General features: G+C 40.6%; 1 long non-coding RNA gene across 2 annotated transcripts in view; it reads left to right on the top strand.

Moving 5' to 3' along the window:
• Positions 1-20862, top strand: part of LOC132557238 (uncharacterized) — a 128970-nt gene that overhangs the window by 87480 nt on the left and 20628 nt on the right. For both annotated transcript variants that reach the window (XR_009554500.1, XR_009554501.1), the window contains exon 4: positions 16464-16608. This is a non-coding gene — a long non-coding RNA (uncharacterized LOC132557238). The remainder of the gene's footprint in view (positions 1-16463; positions 16609-20862) is intronic.

The raw sequence follows: 20862 nt of genomic DNA, 5'->3' as shown, positions 1-20862 counted from the left end.
CCAGTTTAATGTTGCATGGTAGAAATTCAATAAATTGTATTGCAGTATTACATGGAAGGAACTGTTCGTGTACCGAAAACAAGTATATCGCAGTAGAAATACTCGCTAATCAATGAAGAATGAATATACCGTTGCTAATGGTTTATTCAGCACACAGTTAAAACAATAAAGGCTGATGTTACAGGGAGGTAACTCTTGCCAAGTCTCCTGAGATACCTATGTGTACTCTGTCATCCTTACTTCCATTGCCACCAAGTGCAATGTGTTCATTATCTACAACATTTCAGGGTTCCTTAAAGATTCATTAAGGTGAAAACAGAATGTTGTATTCTTTAGAAATATCTTTATTTTCCTAATTGGAATAATGGGGGAAAATCCCATAAAATTCACTAAGAAAAGGATAATGATTTAGTCTTAAGAAAACATGTTTTATTTGATTAGCCATAATAGCTACACTAGAGAGGTCCACATCAAAACCACTGACCACACTACAGAGGTACACATCATAACCACTGACCACACTACAGAGGTCCACATCAAAACCACTGACCACACTACAGAGGTATACATCATAACAACTGACCACACTACAAAGGTCCACATCAAAACCACTGACCACACTACAGAGGTACATATCATAACTGACCACACTACAGAGGTATACATCATACCAACTGACCACACTACAGAGGTACACAGTTGTTGTGTGGTCAGTATTGTAGTGAGGGCCACAGGTTGATGGTCCAGTTGTTGGGTGGTCAGTATTGTAGTGAGGGCCACAGGTTGATGGTCCAGTTGTTGGGTGGTCAGTATTGTAGTGAGGGCCACAGGTTGATGGTCCAGTTGTTGGGTGGTCAGTATTGTAGTGAGGGCCACAGGTTGATGGTCCAGTTGTTGGGTGGTCAGTATTGTAGTGAGGGCCACAGGTTGATGGTCCAGTTGTTGGGTGGTCAGTATTGTAGTGAGGGCCACAGGTTGATGGTCCAGTTGTTGGGTGGTCAGTATTGTAGTGAGGGCCACAGGTTGATGGTCCAGTTGTTGGGTGGTCAGTATTGTAGTGAGGGCCACAGGTTGATGGTCCAGTTGTTGGGTGGTCAGTATTGTAGTGAGGGCCACAGGTTGATGGTCCAGTTGTTGGGTGGTCAGTATTGTAGTGAGGGCCACAGGTTGATGGTCCAGTTGTTGGGTGGTCAGTATTGTAGTGAGGGCCACAGGTTGATGGTCCAGTTGTTGGGTGGTCAGTATTGTAGTGAGGGCCACAAGTTGATGGTCCAGTTGTTGGGTGGTAAGTAGTCCGATGTCCAGTGCACATGAATGACATCTATTGACAAGGCTATGGTTTTCGCTATAACATGTACAGTGCTCTATATGTAGGGGATTTGGTTTATATCTACAATTGATAGCCTGTTATAGTGTATGTTATTAGCCAGGCCAACATGTGCCTGAGGATGTCAGGAGGTAAACTGTGTCAGAGATACTTGTGTGCTCTAGGTACCCCATCTAGGGCTTACATGTTAGTCAGCTGAATATATTGAGTAGCTGGCCAATAATTGGTGCTACAAAACTGTCAGGTTTTTGGACCAGAGATTGTCAAGCTCATAAATACATAAAAAGTAATGATTTGTCTTTAATAGAAAATTGATAACCTGAGGGAGTAACACACTTGCATGAGTAAAGTCTCCATGATGTAATGATGACCCAATAGCAACAGATGCTGGGAGTTCCAGAAATAATAATAATTATAATCCCAGCTAGTAGTGCTGACTACGGTTCTAACACACTGATGACTGTTGATAATGTCCTATGGTCCACGTCACACCAACGTCACTCACCCCACACAGAGGTGAGTCCACCTCGCCAATTATGTTATTACCACTGATGATTAATAGCAAAAAGTAGGCCATCAATTAGACAGGGAGTAGTAATTGGTCTAAATCAGTAAACAGGAAATCGTCACCTTTGTGTCCCGGATTGTCAAGGTGAGGTCACAGGTGTGTTTTTATTCTCGCAGAGAGATCGCAGAATGGTAAAAAATTGATCAGAAGTAGATTATAGGGGGCTTTTTCCTAACCGAGACAAAATCGTGGCGAGGAAGATATAAATATCCACAGCTATAACACTGACCCAGACATAAGAAAAGTTAAGCTTGGTTTGAAGTGAAACTCAAGATTTCCAAGATGCTCACAGCACGGCCTGATTTAGCAGACATTTATTGCTGAAATCATATTGTCTTACATGCAGAGTATAGTTAAAGTTAATGACCGAATCAGGCTGCATCATGCCTAGCCATTAATTACATGTTTGTTTCCCAGGAATGGTGAGTGACTGGCAATTTGTCTGTACCTACCTAGTCTTACCTATCTAATAACTCCTAACTGTCCAGAATCCCAACACATACAACAGTGTTAGGGGTGGATCATTATTGTAGGATAGGATCAACTCACATACACAAAAAAACCCACCCATTTCTGCTCCGCTTACTTTATGACGCTGTTCCAGTACAATCTTAGTGCATACTTCTCCACTATTTTGCAAACCAATACAGATGATGTGAGGAGTTATGTGTGTAACAACTCAATACCAGCATTAATACAAGGCAGTGAGAAGGCAGGGGCACCGAGTTCAGTTTTATGTATATATAGAATCAGCGGGAGAATTGGAGTAGAATGAGATGTATAAAAGTAGGTTAGGTATAAAAAGATTTTATTTAATGAGGCGTTGTTTTTCTTGTGTTGACATGTATACATGTTGACATAAACATGTTTGGTTTGGCCTGTTGTGTATTGGTAGAATTGAAAATTACGTAAAACGGGAGTGTCATAATGAGATAACTGGCCGATAAGAGGAGAGTAATTAATTACTACGGCAACAGGTAGCGGTGTGGAGCCTGTCTTTATCGTGGAGTCGAGGTCAGGTGCTATCTACCAACCACACAATCAGGATATATATCTACACAAACTTTTCAATGTATACCTATTTGCTTACTTTCTCACCTCAAAACAAATCTTCCTTCTTAGAGAATTTGTTGATGTCAGTCGTCTGTACAAATATTTTGATTTACCCAGTGTCCTGTTGACCTTGTGACCTGCACCCCTATCCCTTTCTCCTGCACCACGTCACTATGACTCGTCAGTAACTGTGACTCCTACTGAATTACATATGTCTCTTAGAATTGATCTGATCATATTTCTATATTATGTTTTATATTATATAATGTTGATATCTTTTAGTATGACACCTTTCTCTTGATTATCCCTGGACCACTTTTCTCTGGTTACCATGGAGACCTAGTTTATTCCCCTTTACCCATGGACCACTCCTCCCTGGTAACCATGGAGACCTGTTTTACGCTACGAAGGGGACATAGCTTTTCCCAGATCACCATTGAAACATTTTTGTTCAGTTTTTATACAGTAAGAAGAATTAACCTGGATACACCTCACATTTTAATTACAACACCGTACTGTAGTTTTCTCAGCTGGTCAATCATACCAATGATGATTACTGATGAAAACTGAGAATGCCCACTATGGAAATCACATTAATGGCTGTGGAAGTGTCCAGCTTCAGTGTAACAGCCCTAAGGTGTGATCCAGTGTCAACCATAGTCATATATACATCCACAGGCTCAGTGTTGTCTCAAACTGATTTGATCATGCAAAACAGATATTTTCAGAACATACAAGTTGATAGGAAGTTCAAAACAGTCAGCTATATGAGGCCCTGAAGAGACATTAGTGTCACAGGGCAGTGGGTCCACACCTAGCCTCACTCTCTGTGACGGAAATTGATATAGGTTGAGCTTTCTGCCTGATTAGTTCTGCTGCAGTGATATTGGTGACAACTCTCTATTGATCACATGAGGATGGTTGTAGATGATCTATATTACTGTCTGCATGTTTTCGTCAATACACGTCTGAACCCTAGGTGTATGAAAGTTTGTAACATGTGCTGCATCTGACAGCTGCGGAACAGGTAGGGGGTCAATATTCACTGTGGCAAAAAAATTGTTTAAGGTGACAGCTTGTCTGATAGATTCAGTCAGGTGTGCTGTCATGTCATCTGATATCAAAATAAAAATCTTATATCCTGTGTTTTAATTTCATATTATATACGAACATTATGTTCATCTTCCGTGAAATTTCATTATTATAATGAAAACGACGTTAATTGAGTCTCTCCAGGTCTACTTCTTCATACTTATTATATACTATATAAACTTCATATGAAGGACTATGTTACACATCCCTTCCTTAACTAGGAATGGTGTAAGGATCTCATCCTTAATATCAGGGTTGCAGGTCAAGGTCAATTGATTACACCTTAATACACCACTTGTAAAAGGGATGGTGTCTGGAATCTAATCCGCCCACATTCTGTTCTCTATATCAGGGATGGTGTCTGAGATCTAATCCTTCTACATTCTGTTCTCTATATCAGGGATGGTGTCTGAGATCTAATCCTTCTACATTCTGTACTCTATATCAGGGATGGTGTCTGAGATCTAATCCTTCCAGGGATGGTGTCTGAGATCTAATCCTTCTACATTCTGTTCTCTATATCAGGGATGGTGTCTGAGATCTAATCCTTCTACATTCTGTTCTCTATATCAGGGATGGTGTCTGAGATCTAATCTTTCTACATTCTGTACTCTATATCAGGGATGGTGTCTGAGATCTAATCCTTCCAGGGATGGTGTCTGAGATCTAATCCTTCTACATTCTGTTCTCTATATCAGGGATGGTGTCTGAGATCTAATCCTTCTACATTCTGTTCTCTATATCAGGGATGGTGTCTGAGATCTAATCTTTCTACATTCTGTACTCTATATCAGGGATGGTGTCTGAGATCTCATCCTTCTACATTCTGTTCCCTATATAAGGGATGGTGTCTGAGATCTAATCTGCCCACATTCTGTTCTCTATATCAGGGATAGTGTCGGAGATCTCATCCTTCCCGTTCTGTGTTTTATATATATATGTATATATATATATATACCCCTGCCCAGTATCAATTAAAAAGTTCCCAGGGGTCAGTCAGGGTGCAAGCCCCACCCTACCCCACCCTATATATTGGATAAAGTTCGGGATCAGTTGTCAATGCTTACACACCCCACCCTATAAGAAAGATGGAGTTTGGGGTGTCAGCAGGTTATATCTACCAGTATGTTGTCGGAAACACTGGTTCGTTGTGTGACAGTCATTAACTCATTATACACACCTAACTTACTCCATACAAGGGCGTGTTTTTGCTGACCCGGACACCTATGATTGTGTACTGGCTATGAACTATCTGAGTACCTGGCATGTGCCATGTAATTGTTTTGCCTGTCGTAGTGCACACACCAAACTAGATATATCTGATTTTCAATTTTGATAATAACAGAATTTATACGTGAAATGAAGAATATGACTTGTTCCTTAAGTTTTGGTTTTGATGAAGAGATAAGTCACCGGCTTGTGTTTTACTATTTACCTGTTTATAAACGTGTGAAATAATTCTCATTTAAAATCAATATGTCACAACATTGTTTGCGTATAATATTGACAGCATTAGTAGTCAATTGACATTGATTACACTTACAAATCAGTACACAGTCTTACTGACAGACAAACAAACATTATTTATGCTTCATATTACCGTAACAGGCAAGTATTGTTTTGATAAAAAAAGATTTAATATCAGTTACAAGTCTTTAGAAATCTACAGGATGTATCGAGTTAACTGTGTAGGATTTAAATGTCAACTGTTTTCTCTATGAAATCTTATAGCTTATAATTTGTTTATAGAAATACTAACAAAACATTAATATATGATAGGAACAAACTCACTGGCCGTAAATTCCTGTACAAATGTCATGATGACTCTTCAACCCATACTTAGGTTTGAACCTAGTACATTTTAAACTATAATATTGTCATTGTTCATTCCTAATATCGTCCCACTTTATTCCCACCTACTCTTTGGTATATTCAGCACCTGTACAGTCTTCAAAGTAAACACCAATTTATTCTCATAGACTCCTGGACTTACTCAGCACCTGTACAGCCTTCCAATCAAACATCATTACCATCCTGTAGACCCCATGACATCCTCAGCACCTGTACAGCCTTCCAATGAAACATCATTACCTTCCCATAGACCCCATGACATCCTCAGCACCTGTACAGCCTTCCAATGAATTACCATTACCTTCCCATAGACCCCATGACATCCTCACCACCTGTACAACCTTCCAATGAAACATTACCATCCTGTAGACCCCATGACATCCTCAGCACCTGCACAGCCTTCCAATCAAACATCATTACCTTCCCATAGACCCCATGACATCCTCAGCACCTGTACAGCCTTCCAATGAATTACCATTACCTTCCCATAGACCCCATGACATCCTCACCACCTGTACAGCCTTCCAATGAAACATCGTTACCTTCCCATAGACCCCATGACATCCTCAGCACCTGTACAGCCTTCCAATGAAACATTACCATTCTGTAGACCCCATGACATCCTCAGCACCTGTACAGCCTTCCAATCAAACATCGTTACCATCCTGTAGACCCCATGACATCCTCAGCACCTGTACAGCCTTCCAATCTAACGTCATTACCATCCTGTAGACCCCATGACATCCTCAGCACCTGTACAGCCTTCCAATCTAACGTCATTACCATCCTGTAGACCCCATGACATCCTCAGCACCTGTACAGCCTTCCAATGAAACATCGTTACCTTCCCATAGACCCCATGACATCCTCAGCACCTGTACAGCCTTCCAATGAAACATTACCTTCCCATAGACCCCATGACATCCTCACCACCTGTACAGCCTTCCAATCAAACATCGTTACCATCCTGTAGACCCCATGACATCCTCAGCACCTGTACAGCCTTCCAATCTAACGTCATTACCATCCTGTAGACCCCATGACATCCTCAGCACCTGTACAGCCTTCCAATCTAACGTCATTACCATCCTGTAGACCCCATGACATCCTCAGCACCTGTACAGCCTTCCAATCTAACATCTTTACCATCCTGTAGACCCCATGACATCCTCAGCACCTGTACAGCCTTCCAATGAAACATCGTTACCTTCCCATAGACCCCATGACATCCTCAGCACCTGTACAGCCTTCCAATGAATTACCATTACCTTCCCATAGACCCCATGACATCCTCACCACCTGTACAGCCTTCCAATGTAACGTCATTACCATTCTGTAGACCCCATGACATCCTCAGCACCTGTACAGCCTTCCAATGTAACGTCATTACCATCCTGTAGACCCCATGACATCCTCAGCACCTGCACAGCCTTCCAATGTAACGTCATTACCATCCTGTAGACCCCATGACATCCTCAGCACCTGTACAGCCTTCAAAACCCTTCATAAGTGTATCCTATAGGCCCTCATGACTTACTTGATGCCTGCACAGTTATTTGAAACTTTCATTAGTGTGGAAAAAAGTTCTTGTTTACTTGCTTTAGAAGTGGCAGCCCCTTAACATAGACAAGTAAAGATTTTTACACCATAATCATCAGCTTTGGCATACGATAACTGCAAAGAATCAAGGACCATTCTCAAATAAAATCCTTCGTGTTTTCTTCAAGAAATATCCAGTAACTTGAAAAAAGACGTGCTACCAGATCTGATCGTTACCGTAAAGTAAGAAAAAATCTGGGAACTGTGTGAGGACAATGTATTGGAAAATCTGTTTGTAAATGTGGACGGTCTCATTCCCCAATCTGACACTCTTATATTTATCAACATTTTGTGTTCTTCAAAATGGAAAATAGATTGTTTTTAGTCTAGGTTAGTGGAACGATTCTCAAGGTCATTTTTGCATGGATTTGGTTTACAAGGTCATAGAACTGCTGTTATGAGATTTTCAAGACTCATCATTGATATCATAGAACAAGATTGTTACGGAATGATGGTAAAAAAAAGTAGGAATGATTTAAACATACAGCTGTGATGATTACTTCCACTAGTGTATTGATTGGGAGTTCATTTGTGTGAAACGGCATAGTTGTCACAAGTAACAATAAATTTCATTCTATTGATTTTCTCTTACAAGATGCTGAGGTATCATTACATAACTCTTATCTCAAGGGAAGGAACACTCTACCATTTGTTAACTAAACTCTACCATAGGCTAGCAACACTCTACCACAGGGAAGGAACACTCTACCACAGGGAAGGAATGCTCTACCATAGGCTAGCAACACTACCACAGGGTAGCAACACTCTACCACAGGGAAGGAACACTCTACCACAGGGTAGCAACACTCTACCATTTGTTAACTAAACTCTACCACAGGGTAGGAACACTCTACCACAGGGTAGGAACGCTCTACCATTTGTTAACTAAACTCTACCACAGGGTAGCAACACTCTACCATTTGTTAACTAAACTCTACCACAGGGTAGCAACACTCTACCACAGGGTAGCAACACTCTATCATTTGTTAACTAAACTCTACCACAGGGTAGCAACACTACCACAGGGTAGCAACACTCTACCACAGGGTAGCAACACTCTACCATAGGCTAGTAACACTCTACCACAGGGAAGGAACACTCTACCATTTGTTAACTAAACTCTACCATAGGCTAGCAACACTCTACCACAGGGAAGGAACGCTCTACCATTTGTTAACTAAACTTTACCATAGGCTAGCAACACTCTACCACAGGGAAGGAACACTCTACCACAGGGTAGCAACACTCTACCACAGGGAAGGAACACTCTACCATTTGTTAACTAAACTCTACCATTTGTTAACTAAACTCTACCATAGGCTAGCAACACTCTACCACAGGGAAGGAACGCTCTACCATTTGTTAACTAAACTTTACCATAGGCTAGCAACACTCTACCACAGGTAAGGAACACTCTACCATAGGCTAGCAACACTCTACCACAGGAAAGGAACACTCTACCACAAGGTAGCAACACTCTACCACAGAGTAGCAACACTCTACCACAGGGAAGGAACACTCTACCACAGGTTAGCAACACTCTACATTCTTTGTTGACTAAACCATAGGCTAGCAACACAGTGTAGGAACACTCTACTACAGAGTAAGAACGCTACTGTAGCTATTCCAATAATATACACCATGTTCAACCAGTAACTTTACTTAGTAAGATTTCAGTAATCATTGGTCAAGGTTAAAGGGTAAAGGTCAACCTTGGCCAGTGTCAATATAAAAAGCACGTGTATAGGATAACTCTTCAATTAGGCAACAAGTTCAGTTTAAAAAAATTTAAAATAGGGAGGGAGGATGGGGCACATTCTTGTAATATCTAAAGTTAACCAGAGTTTTTTATCAATAGTTTATTGATGGTGCTAGCTCTAATATGGATTTCATCTGTCTGGTAGGTACAGTGTCTCTAAAATTAAAATTCTAACTAGATGTTTTGGTGGTTTGTAAATTATTAAGTGGCATTTTAATTAAGAGATATAATTATACATGCATGTAGTAAACACCATACAGATGTAAAACACTAAACAATGAATGGTGACAGACTAATTATATCTTACTCTTTGGAACCAACATGCATTAGTGTGTGTATATATATGTGTGTGTGTGTCCAGTTTGCGTCACGAAACCTGTAAATCATTGGATATTATATTTACACTAGAAAAAAACTGCTTACCAATATTGAATATATACCTTGAATCTACTTGGTAGTGTTGAATATATTCCTAGAACTTTAAATGGTGGTAATGAATTCATACCTGGAATCCACTTGGTGATAAAGAGTTTATCACTAGAGAATCCATCTGTTGGTAATCGGTGTTTCTACCTGGTAATGTAGAATTTATACCTAGAATCCACCTGTTGGTAATCGGTGTTTCTACCTGGTAATGTAGAATTTATACCTAGAATCCACCTGTTGGTAATCTGTGGTAATGTAGAATTCATACCTAGAATCCACCTGTTGGTAATCGGTGTTTTTTTACCTGGTAATGTAGAATTTATACCTAGAGAATCCACCTGTTGGTAATCGGTGTTTCTACCTGGTAATGTAGAATTTATACCTAGAATCCACCTGTTGGTAATCGGTGTTTCTACCTGGTAATGTAGAATTCATACCTAGAATCCACCTGTTGGTAATCGGTGTTTTTTTACCTGGTAATGTAGAATTTATACCTAGAGAATCCACCTGTTGGTAATCGGTGTTTCTACCTGGTAATGTAGAATTTATACCTAGAATCCACCTGTTGGTAATCTGTGTTTCTACCTGGTAATGTAGAATTTATACCTAGAATCCACCTGTTGGTAATCGGTGTTTCTACCTGGTAATGTAGAATTTATACCTAGAATCCACCTGATGGTAATCGGTGTTTCTACCTGGTAATGTAGAATTTATACCTAGAGAATCGACATGTTGGTAATCAGTGTTTCTACCTGGTAATGTAGAATTTATACCTAGAGAATCCACCTGTTGGTAATCTGTGTTTCCACCTGGTATTGTAGAATTTATACCTAGAATCCACCTGATGGTAATCGGTGTTTCTACCTGGTAATGTAGAATTTATACGTAGAGAATCCACCTGATGGTAATCGGTGTTTCTACCTGGTAATGTAGAATTTATACCTAGAATCCACCTGTTGGTAATCGGTGTTTCTACCTGTAGAATTTATACCTAATGTGGTAATTTATGGTATTAAGTTATACGTGTAGATGTGTTATCTATTTATTTAGAATATATACCTTGAATCTACTTGGTAGTGTTGAATATATTCCTAGAACTTTAAATGGTGGTAATGAATTCATACCTGGAATCCACTTGGTGATAAAGAGTTTATCACTAGAGAATCCATCTGTTGGTAATCGGTGTTTCTACCTGGTAATGTAAAATTTATACCTAGAGAATCCACCTGTTGGTAATCTGTGTTTCTACCTGGTATTGTAGAATTTATACCTAGAATCCACCTGATGGTAATCGGTGTTTCTACCTGGTATTAAGTTATACGTGTAGATGTGTTATCTATTTATTTAGATAAACTTTCTGACACTGAGGTAAAAGTATGTGAATTTTTTCCGTGAGAAGGAAATCCAACACTTGTTAATCCATCCCAGTCAAGCTGAAACTCTTGAAAGTTTCCGTCAGGTGTTTTCTTAAAACTCAAGTGGAGACTCGTTTGAACATTATTGAAACAGTAAGAGGCAGATGTATAAAACGTGAAAAGGAGATGATATTTATCCTGATTAAGTCGTTTCAGGTATACAGTGAGTGTTTGTATAGGAGGTAACACTTGGTTAGGGGTTCCTGCCACTCATTACACCCGCAGGGGTAATTAATTGAAGGACAGTCACACGGCCAAGACATCTGAGCGGTTAAAATGGATATTGACACATGTTCAGGTGTCACAAAAGTACATCTCCCTCGTGGTGCACCATATCCGGATATTAGGATCAAATTTTCTTATAAATAACCTGAAATTGACACGTTTGTTACATTTTGTGTTTGAGATATTTTTAGTGCTCGTGGTGACTTTGCCATGAGCATGTTCACATGAAGGTATATATGTACACGGCTACCACAAACAAACTCTTGTGACATACTTAAAATGCACTCGTGTTGCACTAGGACCATGCTTGGTCACTGAGCTAAGTGTCCTGTTTGTTGTTGTTGTTGTAATCAGGAAGTTGACAGAGCATTGTGGTAGTACAGGACACACATCTTAATCAAATAAACAGATTCTTGAAATTCTGTGATACCTATTTGAGAATTGTGAGATGACAGGTGATGTAAATGTAAATACATTCTCCTCCCCTGGAACCTGTAACGTATCTGATATTCCTCCTTAAAATCTGTGTTGAATGTGGCTGGTTACAACAACCTTTCTGTAGAATGATTAAACTGAAGCATGGATGAGAATTCCAAGCGAGGATTAGTAGGTTTTAGAGTCAAAGAGTAAATTAGATGGAGAAAACTAACTACTTTATATGTGTTCTTTTATGAAGTGATTTCAGGAGTTTAATCCTAATTTACATGTGGATATGATTAGCTTCTTTCTCATGAACAGTATATTCACCTCACACTGCTAGACTTTCTTAACATTGGTATTTGGATTTAAATACAATGGTATCATGTATATATATATATCAATCTACATAAGTTTTTTCATAATCACAAAATATCTTCATCATCATTACATCATCGTTTTCTCAGTTACAAATAACATTATCAATTTCTCAGTTATAAATTACATCATCCTTTTTATAAATAACATCATTGTTCTTTTCAGTTATTAATTACATTATTGTTTTCTCTGTTACAAATTACAGTGTTTTCTCTGTTACAAATGACATTGTTTTCTCTGTCACAAATGACATTGTTTTCTCTGTTACAAATTACATTGTTTTCTCAGTTACAAATGACATTGTTTTCTCTGTTACAAATTACATTGTTTTCTCAGTTACAAATTACATTGTTTTCTCAGTTACAAATGACATTGTTTTCTCAGTTACAAATTACATTGTTTTCTCAGTTACAAATTACATCATGATTTTCTCAGTTACAAATTATACTGTTACCATCTAAGTTACAATGTCACTGTTTCTAGGACAACAATTGATGTAAATGTGGTGTTCCAAGGTCAGAGTATGAGGAGAAGAATGCAGTGTTGGTTGTAATCTTATTGTTAACACTTGTAAATAACTTGTGTGATTTCCCTAATGAACCCTTACTATGTGGGCTGTGTGAAAAGCCAGATGGAACTTTTGGGCAGGTCCTCTGGGTACAATATAACATCTATTGATCCTGTTTCATATCTAAAACATGGAAACTCAAGGTTACAGCTATTGTATACCAATCAAAAATGGGGAATCATTGGAATACTTATGAGAACAGCCATACACACCAACCCAAACTCAATAGTCCTACTCAGGAAGTGATTGAGGAAACACTCATACGAACAATATGAATTGACGTCCTCAGCTATTTGTGGCGGAAGGGATTAAGATGACCAGGAGAACTGTGTATTCATCTCACTTCCGAAAGCTACTATCTGAATTCAAAAAGTGTTCCGAGATCATATTGTTCCATGGCTACTGTTTGTAAGATTTAGACTCACATGGCCAGCTGTTGACACCTCAGGGAGTCAAGATCTATGGGCCATACTTATGTACCCCTCTCCATGTGAAGTAAGGACGGTCACTGTGACATTGAAGTTGTTTACAGTGACGATGACCTTGACATTGATGAGCTATGGTTTTGGTGACATCAAATTTGCAGTTATGTTTTACAAGATTGACCTTGACATTGATGTTAACTACGGTAATGGTGACCTTGACCTGGAAGAGTAATTTAAATGGGAAATTTGTGTGTTGAGAAGAGCTTACAAAGTACATGCACGTGAGAGTCGGCAATGATTCACTCGCAGCTACAGTACATTGAGGGATTTTTTTTCTTTTGGAACAAAATCTCCTAGTCAGCATCTACAGCTAGACATTAGGCCTCCTTATATTTTGACTGAGTTCATGTTTTGTAAAAAGTAATCAGGGTGATAAAATAGTTTAAATATAACTATAGCTTTATAGATTATCAAGGGAAAGAAAATTGCCAGCTGTAATCGGGGATGACGTAACGCTGTGCTGGTGTTCTGTGCGGGCTGTCTGTTTACACTTATAGGTTTGCCCTACAATAACCACCCAATACTTCTATGATAAATTTTGACAGTCATTTTTTCCCCGTTTAAATCATGTAAAATAAGCTGCTATTTATAGATAACATATGTTGGGTTTGATGCTGTGACCTTGACCTGGATATGGTGTGTCACCTTCACCTGACTGGAGACAGAGAATCGTAAGACAGTTCATTTATCACCTGGGGATGTATAAAAACTATTGGGGCCATTGGAAACTCATATCTCATAGAAGCAGGCTTTGAAGTTTGGGGCAAGGCCTACAGGAGTAATTGTTTTCTACAGGCCAATGATCCATGTGTTCTACTTGTACAGGATGGTTTAGGGGTCATCTCTCCCAGCTCAGACTGGCTACACCTGCACAGGAGGCTGGCTGTCTGATACTACCAATGCTGTCTAGGTCCGTCAGCATGTTTCCTCTTCCTCCCTCACAAACCTGGGAGGAAAACAGGCTGTACCACGTGTAATATCAAATCTGAATAAATCAAATTAATCCATCTGAAGACAAATATAAAAATTAACTTAAGTACCCAGGTATGAATCATTATTATCACATCATCAGCTTCATTTCTATAATTCAAAGGTGAATGAGTTCATGTGTCAGCATGTCAAGGTCACTGTTACTAATTATAAGTCATTGAAACTTATTTCACTACACAATTTATAGGGGTCGTCTGGACCTAGTTTCACTGTCTCCAATACCTTCCTGAACCTTATCACACTCCAGGACTACCAAAATTTTAACATCATCTGAACTAGTATCGGCTGCTCTCAAGTATCACCACCACCAACACCACCAGTTCAATAACACTGCCTCACATCAATTGCTACATGAAAACCCATCACCACCTCTACCCCTACCTCAAATCCAGCACCATTTCAACCTGATCACCACCTCAACCTCACCAACAGTTCAACCCTGTAGCCACCTCTACCTCAACCTCAATACCAGCACCTGCCCAACCCCAGCACCATTTCAACCTGATCACCACCACAACCCCACCACCACATCACTTTAAGCATCACTGAGGCTAAATAGTTCTGTGTATATATGAACAGTGATCTGACCCTGTCCTGCTAACCTTTGGTGGGATGGCACCTTAAATCATCGAAAATCTGGGGACAAGTGCCAGTAGTTTGTATATAAATATGTATAGTTGTAGTGGCGTGTAACCTAATCAGCCTTAGATGTAGATGAGATTTGAGATGTATAGAGCAGCATGATAGTTGATTGACCCTCCCCTAGGGGAGGGGGGCTAAGTTTGTACAAATGTTTTCACTTTATTCCTGCTGGTTAGAAACATCTGGTGTACTGCTGTACATAAGGGACAGGAAATGAGTTTAATGTGTATTGCTGTTTAGTCTTACTTCATCAAGTTTTCAATACTAAGCCCCTAGACTCATTACCATGCTGTTTTTATTTCTTCTGTCTTTTGTATTTTCAATTTCAAATCATTAGGGACTTTAAAAGGGACTTCCAGAATGAATATCTACAGTTAATGCTGAGAAAGTATTACCTTCTTCAGGCTCAACTAGGGAACTAACTTTTTCCTGTTTTTGGGAGCTGGTGTTAGTGTTAAGTGTGTAGGGGGCTTGTGTCCAATTTTTCCTGTAAGAGGAGCTGGTGTACATGTACAGTTTCTCTTGTAAGAGGAACAAACTGGTGTAAAATTTGTCATGCAGGGAGGAGGAAGGCTGGTATAAAGTTTGAGTTTGTTCAATGGGGGAGGTGTCCTATAAGGGGAACTGTTGTACAGATCGCCCTACATGGGGGGGGGGAGTGTACAGTAACCATGTAGGGGGAGCTTGTGTACAGTTTGTCAAATAGGAGGAGCTGTCCTATAAGGGGAACTGTTGTATAGATCACCCTACAGGGGGAGCTAGTGTTCAATTTGCTATGTAGGGGGAGCTGGTGTACAGTTTGCTTTAAAGAGCTGTTTGGAAGATAGCTTAGTGTGATGTAAAGGGAACAAGTGTCTTAGGTGAAATAGTGTACAATGTGTTCTGTAGGAGAGCTAGTGTGAAGTGTGTTCTGTAGGAGAGCTAGTGTGAAGTGTGTTCTGTAGGAGAGCTAGTGTGAAGTGTGTTCTGTAGGAGAGCTAGTGTGAAGTGTGTTCTGTAGGAGAGCTAGTGTGAAGTGTGTTCTGTAGGAGAGCTAGTGTAAAGTGTGTTCTGTAGGAGAGCTAGTGTAAAGTGTGTTCTGTAGGAGAGCTAGTGTAAAGTGTGTTCTGTAGGAGAGCTAGTGTAAAGTGTGTTCTGTAGGAGAGCTAGTGTGAAGTGTGTTCTGTAGGAGAGCTAGTGTGAAGTGTGTTCTGTAGGAGAGCTAGTGTAAAGTGTGTTCTGTAAGGAGAGCTAGTGTAAAGTGTGTTCTGTAGGAGAGCTAGTGTAAAGTGTGTTCTGTAAGGAGAGCTAGTGTAAAGTGTGTTCTGTAGGAGAGCTAGTGTAAAGTGTGTCATCTAGGAAGAACCAATGCACAGTGTGCCTTATAGGGAGAACTTGTGAATACTTCAGGTGAACAGTTTGTCTTGTATGGGGATTTGATGTTCCATCTGTCATGTAAGGGGAGGGATAGCAAACTTGAGCAACATCTGTTACTAGCCCTTGAAATTTGAAAAAATAAAACTCTGCTTTGCAGCATAACATACATATGGTATCATACATCTGTTTCAAGTCAAGGGACAAAAGTTATATCACACGAGATGTTAGCTGGTTAACAATGCTGCAATTTAAAAAAAAAAAAAAAATCTATTTTAGTTAAAAGTCGTCCTTTCTCTTCATCTTCCTGAACAGGTCTTGATTGGTAATGTTACGAAGGGTAATGGTTGAACCGTGCAAGGAGGAGATTCCATCCAGAAACTGGAGTTCCATCACTGAGCTAGGTTTTAGCATCCATCATGTTAGCAGAGTGAAACACAGACTTGTCGGGACCAGTATGGTAAGTTAAATGTCTCGTATTAAAATTTGTTTCAATAAAAGTTTTCACAACATTGTCTGGGTTGATCGTGTCGTGGCGTGTAAATCTGGTCACCGTTGTTGCTATATGGAGCGTAGAGGAATGACATTAATGGATAGACATCAGTACGGTAGATAACATGTCTACACCAATACACAACATACCGTGTTACAGGTGACATACACACCTGTCTGTAGGCATAGAGATGGCCCACAAAAAAACCAGTCTAAAGCAAAACACTGACAAAGTTTGTAGTTATAGCCAGGGGTCAGCTGATCAATGAAATAAGGCTATAATTAATACAGAGATCACTTACCTATATGTAGGTCAGTGGGGAAGTAGACCACTATAAATAGAGCTGATGGTAATGTAAGAGGGATGATGTCAGAGAATTGGGGTTGTTGTGTTGGAAACTGTTTTTGTTTATCTTTACATACTGGCTCTGATAACACTGTCAAGTGAACGCTATCCTGCTTTCCTCCTAGTACCAGGAGCTCTCACTGGCTCTCTGGTAGTTCTCATGCTTCCCTCCTGTTACCAGGGGCTCTCTCTCTCTCCCATGTCACACTCCTGCTTCCTTCCTGGTCCCCATGTGTCTGCCCCTGGATCACTCTCCTACTTCCTTCCTGGTAAGAGGTCCCTCTGCCCCCTGGTCACTCTCTTGCTTCACTTCTGGTACGAGGTCCCTCTGCCCCCTGGTCACTCTCTTGCTTCACTTCTGGTACCAGGTCCCTCTGCCCCTGGTCACTCTCCTGCTTGCCTTCTGGTACCAGGTCCCTCTGCCCCTGGTCAGTCTCCTGCTTGCCTCCTGGTACCAGGTCTCTCTGTCCCTGGTCACTCTCCTGCTTGCCTTCTGGTACCAGGTCCCTCTGTCCCTGGTCACTCTCCAGCTTCCCTCTTGGTACCAGGGCCCTCTGCCCCTGGTCAGTCTACTGCTTGCCTTCTGGTACCAGGTCCCTCTGCCCCTGGTCAGTCTCCTGCTTGCCTTCTGGTACCAGGTCCCTCTGTCCCTGGTCACTCTCCAGCTTCCCTCTTGGTACCAGGGCCCTCTGCCCCTGGTCACTCTCCTGCTTGCCTACTGGTACCAGGTTCCTCTGTCCCCGGGTCACTCTCTGGCTTCCCTTCTGGTAGAAGGGGGCTCTCTCTGCCTCCGTGGTAGTTCTCCTTCCCTCCTGATACCAGGGTCTCTCTGCCTCCGTGGTAGTTCTCCTTCCCTCCTGATACCAGGGTCTCTCTGCCTCCGTGGTAGTTCTCCTTCCCTCCTGATACCAGGGTCTCTCTGCCTCCTCTGTAACAAAGATTTATTTGAGAAAGAGATATTGATTTTATATCGGCTATAGTGCTGATCATATGTCATTGGTGTACATGTGGCAGGGAATCATTAGGGTATACTCACTGACAAACCACACTTACTATATTGATCATTGCAAAGTGGATTTGGGGAGATAGATCACCAACATATACAGCAGTGACTCACACAGAAAGAGATTCTAGTGAGAGACCTTCAGATTCAGGGATCTCTAACTTACACACTCTTAAAGGGTGTCACAAATTCTAGTCACAGACCTACAGAGTCTTAAAGGGTGTCACTGATTCTAGTTACAGTTCTACACTGTCTTAAAGAGTGTTGCTGATTCATGTCACAGTTCTACACTGTCTTAAAGAGTGTTGCTGATTCATGTCACAGTTCTACACTGTCTTAAAGAGTGTTGCTGATTCATGTCACAGTTCTACACTGTCTTAAAGAGTGTTGCTGATTCTTGTCACAGATCTACAATGTCTTTATGGGTGTTACTGAATCTAGTCACAGACCTACACTGTCTTAAAGGGTGTCACAAATTCTAGTCACAGACCTACAGAGTCTTAACAGCTGTCACTGATTCTAGTCACAGACCTACAGTGTCTTAATGGGTGTTACTGATTCTAGTCACAGACCTACAGTGTCTTAATGGGTGGTACTGATTCTAGTTACAGACCTACAGTGTCTTAATGGGTGTTACTGATTCTTGTCACAGACCTACAGTGTCTTAATGGGTGTTACTGATTCTAGTCACAGACCTACAGTGTCTTAATGGGTGTTACTGATTCTAGTCACAGACCTACAGTGTCTTAATGGGTGTTACTGATTCTTGTCACAGACCTAAAGTGTCTTAAAGAGTGTTACTGATTCTAGTCACAGACCTACAGTGTCTTAATGGGTGGTACTGATTCTAGTCACAGTTCTACACTGTCTGAAAGAGTATCCTGATTCCTGAGTAACAGAGTTGTGTTACAAGCCTGACTAACAATGGTTGCTATGAAGCTACATTACTACACTTCTGTTCACACTTATTTTAATTATGAAATGATTTACTGTAAATTGGAAACTTAAACGTTCCCAAGATGGCACCGGCTGCAGAATACAGCTGATAGATTGTTATTGATGTAGATAAAATATGTTTATATTGTGAAAAATAAACAACATTATATAATGATCTATCCATTGTTCTGATAAGTAAGGTGTCCATGAGAGTTTTTTACCAAGCATATGTAATGTATGCCTGCACACCTAGTTAATCCTATAGAAGTGCGGACACCTGTCTAATAGGGTCATTAATCTTGGATTAACAGCCCGGAGCTCTGGCAGACATGTACTGAGAGATGTAAGACAGGATACTCTCTAACACTATTGTCTGGGTAAGTCTCCTGATTGGTTTTGCTTGTAATAAAAAGATAAAATGACTTTAAAATGATGGTATTTATTACACAACTTTTCTGGGAGCTGCTGTTTCATTTTCCTCCAACTGTTTCTGTCCATGATGGAAAGGGATATTTTATATCCCAACCCCACAGCTGCTATACCGGTCCCTGGGGGTACAATCTTCACCTCCCTCCTACTTAACCCATCAACGATGGGTTGGGGATCTCCTCTCCCTAACCACTCCCCACTGCTCTCCCTCGACCTGCAGCCTTGAGTACAATGGTGGAGATAGATAATGATATAATAGGGTTGTTTAAGTATAATCCTCAGACATATGTCCAGAGAGATCAACCACCAACCTGAAAATGAGATTATCAGATGTGGCTGGCTTGAATAAAAATCGGATTTGTAAGTTTACTTTTTATGATAATATTGGTAATATAAGTTGGCAATAAGATGGGATCTAATGTTGTATCATTTATACCGGATTTAGAGTATCAATCAAAACTGACAGAAAACAGCCAGTTAAGTTGTGATTTAGAGATGTGACAGGCCCCAAATCTGATGGAAAATACCCATAGCTCTGATCTTAAAATGTGACAGGCCCCAAATCTGATGGAAAATACCCATAGCTCTGGCTCCATCTTAAATACCCATAGCCTGATCAAGCCAGGCCCCAAATCTGATGGAAAATACCCATAGCTCTGATCTTAAAACGTGACAAGCCCCAAATCTGATGGGAAATACCCATAGCCTGATCTCAAAACGTGACAGGTCCCAAATCTGATGGAAAATACCCATAGCCCTGATCTCAAAACGTGACAGGTCCCAAATCTGATGGGAAATACCCATAGCCTGATCTCAAAGCGTGACAGGTCCCAAATCTGATGGGAAATACCCATAGCCCTGATCTTAAATCGTGACAGGTCCCAAATCTGATGGGAAATACCCATAGCCTGATCTCAAAGCGTGACAGGTCCCAAATCTGATGGGAAATACCCATAGCCTGATCTCAAAACGTGACAGGTCCCAAATCTGATGGGAAATACTCATAGCTCTGATCTTAAAATATGACAAGCCCCTGATCCACAGGGGCTAGTATATCATATTTGCTGGAAAATCACCAAAGCACTGATCTAAAGAAGTGACAGGCCCCTGATCCACAGGAGCTATTATACATTTATAAGCTCTGTAAGTGTTACATGACTGCTAACCAATTAATTAGTAACACTGATGGATACACATCAGTCAGGCTGTCAATCACATTAGTATAATCATAAAGTCATTTAGGGATCTACTGAGTTACCATCATACTAAATACCAGTACTTCTTGTACTAAATACCATTATCTGTTGTACTAAATACCACAGCACCTCTGGTACTGTTTGTGCCACTGACTGCCAGGCTGCTGAGCCCACTTCACCATACTAATACACAGACTCCACCCAGTCCCCAGGTGGTAGCACCTGAGGGTAGTATGCCTGATTGGATGTTAACCAGATGTGGCACCCCTGACTCAGGTGATGACACCAGCCTGAAGTACTCACCAGGTATAC

This window comes from Ylistrum balloti, unplaced genomic scaffold (genome assembly GCF_031769215.1).
Source record: "Ylistrum balloti isolate Yb309-2 unplaced genomic scaffold, AGI_CSIRO_Ybal_v1 Utg369652, whole genome shotgun sequence".
In the NCBI taxonomy this organism is placed as follows: domain Eukaryota; kingdom Metazoa; phylum Mollusca; class Bivalvia; order Pectinida; family Pectinidae; genus Ylistrum; species Ylistrum balloti.
Note: the sequence above shows the minus strand (reverse complement) of the source record. Positions and strands in the feature narration are given on the sequence as shown.